At 33.0% G+C, this 2,845-nt stretch overlaps 1 protein-coding gene across 1 annotated transcript in view; it reads right to left on the bottom strand.

The window, feature by feature from the left end:
* Positions 1-2,415, bottom strand: part of LOC103507663 (zinc finger protein 583-like) — a 91,775-nt gene extending 89,360 nt beyond the window's left edge. Inside the window, exon 1 of the mRNA XM_017443424.2 lies at positions 2,302-2,415. The gene's annotated coding sequence lies outside the window, so the exon portion shown is untranslated. The remainder of the gene's footprint in view (positions 1-2,301) is intronic.
* Positions 2,416-2,845: the final 430 nt, after the last annotated feature.

The raw sequence follows: 2,845 nt of genomic DNA on the forward strand, positions 1-2,845 counted from the left end.
AAAAAAAAAAAGAAAGGTGAGACAGAGGTGTCAAATAAAGAAACAAATAAAGTTGGCTCCCAAAATGCCTGAGGAGGCCAGATGTACTAGTTTTTACTTATATCAGCTTTGTTCAAAATTTTGAAAATGATTTACAATTCTCACAGTCAGTTCCAAAGAATAGGTAGGTACTTTCTGCACACGAGACTCCCAGATCACCCTATAATGAAATACCAACAAGAGATCCCAAGTAAACTTCAAGAGTAAATAAGGATAGCAGATCTCAATACAATCAGCAATTGTCAAATGACAAAAGATCGGGATTAGAATTGCATATCTGTCTAAACTACATACCTCAGGATATAGTTTAACCCATATTCTCTGGGAAATGCTCGCTTTGATAATGCCTAGAGTCATCTAATTTGGCAGAGAGCATGTTCGCACCTGTAAATTTGTACTGTCTTGGAGATCTCCAATAAGTATATTAGAAAGGGAAGGTTTTGAGTCAAAGAAGACCGCCAATGTCCTAGAAGTCTACATAGATTGTAGTTGTATGTACATTGTATCTATGTAAGTAAATTACAAAATTACATTTTAGATCTGAAATCAGATCGGATTTTAGAAGGCTAAATTGAATCTGCGCGAAATCAGGGGATCTAGTATGAGTATGCGCGAAATCAGGGGATCTATATGAGTACGCGAAATCAGGGGATCTATATGGTACCTACTTATGATCATTCAATGCAATGGAATCTTCTAAACTTTAACTCATTATGAATTTAAAGATTATGCTCAACTTGAAAAGGTTAATATGAAAGTTATTTAGATCTTCTTTGGATTTATGGTGTGTTGTTTCAAGATCAGCTCATTCCTTACAGATAGTTTTTGCAAGTTTCAACTTAACTTCGTCAATCTGACTACTTTGTTAAGTACCTTCTTACCTTATTTTGTTTGATTTGGTATTTTATTATGGACTGAAAACTGTCAAGAATTTATGTTTAATATAAAGTAGATAAAACCTACCCATCTATATTCATCTATTGGAGCTAGAAACTCTTATCAGAAATAAATAGTTTGAAGAAAATTAAGCTGTCCTATCAATTTTCACAAGCTCAAATAATTCATGAATTTTGACTTCAAAAAAAAAAAACAATAGAACATGCATGCATCCATTATGCCTAAATCTCTATCTGCCTATCTCTGATTTTGGAGTCCTTTATACGATGAATCCGTCCGAAATACAGTCCGACATTCCACAACCAGAAAGATGATCCAAGTATTTCAATTTCCGAGTAGAAAGCGAAAAATAGATACAGGTATACCCAGGTGGGAGAGAATGTATGTACCTACATAAGTTGTGCAAAAGATTGGTGGCAATGACCTTGTAAAATAACTTTGGAGATTAACTTGAATAAATAAGTTTGTATGAAACGGTGGGTAAGAGAGTGGTGTGAAGGAAAAAGTTTTCTAACTTGGGTGGTGGGTATGCTGCTGTGCTTTGAGAGAGGTGAGCCCAATATTTAATAAACAATTTAATTTTTGTTGCTCAGTTCATCTAGTAAAATAGAACAGTTTCTTTAAAGACGATGCGATGGTTGGAATGAAGAAGTCGGACAAAAATCCAAACAGGTTGAACAAAAGTGACGCGATCGATAAAGAAAATGAATTGCCGGTCAATAGTGTTGAGCAGCCAACATTCTACTGATCAAAAGAAAACTGGTTATCGGGCTAGAAATTCCCATGTCTATCTCCCCCCACTCTGCGAACTTGTTCTATAAAACTATGGACAAAAATGCAAACAGGTTGAACAAAAGTGACGCGATCGATAAAGAAAATGAATTGCCGGTCAATAGTGTTGAGCAGCCAATATTCTACTGATCAAAAGAAAACTGGTTATCGGGCTAGAAATTCCCATGTCTATCTCCCCCCACTCTGCGAACTTGTTCTATAAAACTAGAAAGTTACAACAATTGATTTCAACTGAAGAGAGTAGGTATTATGTCATTGCAAAAGATGTGTCATCAATCAAAGGCCTTGCGAATATCGATGAATGGGCTTGAGAAACTTGATGTCTTGAAATGCTGTGACCATGCATAAAATTTCGTTAAACACTTGGGTATTTATAAAACCACAGAAACAGGCATGCAAAATGAAAATGGTTGAATCTTGAATCGGGTTGGTAGGTAACTAAGTTACGAGTATCTACTCAACCTACATAGTAGAATAGATAGTACAAACATAAGTACTTATCTAAAGTAGCAATGGTAATTTTATCAATTTATTCATACTGACATTGCTGATAGTAAAATTATACTTACATACCATTCACAAGGTCGATGAATATCTCGAAGAGGTTGAGAGCTTCAGGTTTCGTCCTCAGTCAGTCGCAAAAGATTTCAGTTATCACATTGAAGAAGCATATCACCAAATTTGTACATTTTAAACACTTGATGTAAGATTGAAACTTACACGAAAAAGTAGATGAGGTTTGAAATAAAAAGAACCAAAATGAAGCCAAATTTATTGATTTTTGAAAACATAAAATTACTCCAAAATTTGTTAAAAATAGGCCATAAAAATTAATTTTGTTAGAAAAATATCCGGACAATAATTTAACGAATTTTATATCTAAAAATTTTGAGGCACTCGAGATCAAATTATAAAAATATAAAAATTTTGATAAAGGAAAACAAATTTAGAATTTTGATTTTCTAAAAATAAGTTATAATTAACAATAAAATTTTGAATTCAATATAAAATTTAATTTTAACAATTTTTTATAAATTAAAAATGATAGGGGTAATTAATTTTTGTGTGTAAAATGTGGAAGGAATTTTTGACTGGGAGATATTTGTTTAGAGTTGCA

Source organism: Diaphorina citri, unplaced genomic scaffold, assembly GCF_000475195.1.
Source record: "Diaphorina citri unplaced genomic scaffold, Diaci psyllid genome assembly version 1.1 scaffold332, whole genome shotgun sequence".
Lineage (NCBI taxonomy): Eukaryota > Metazoa > Arthropoda > Insecta > Hemiptera > Psyllidae > Diaphorina > Diaphorina citri.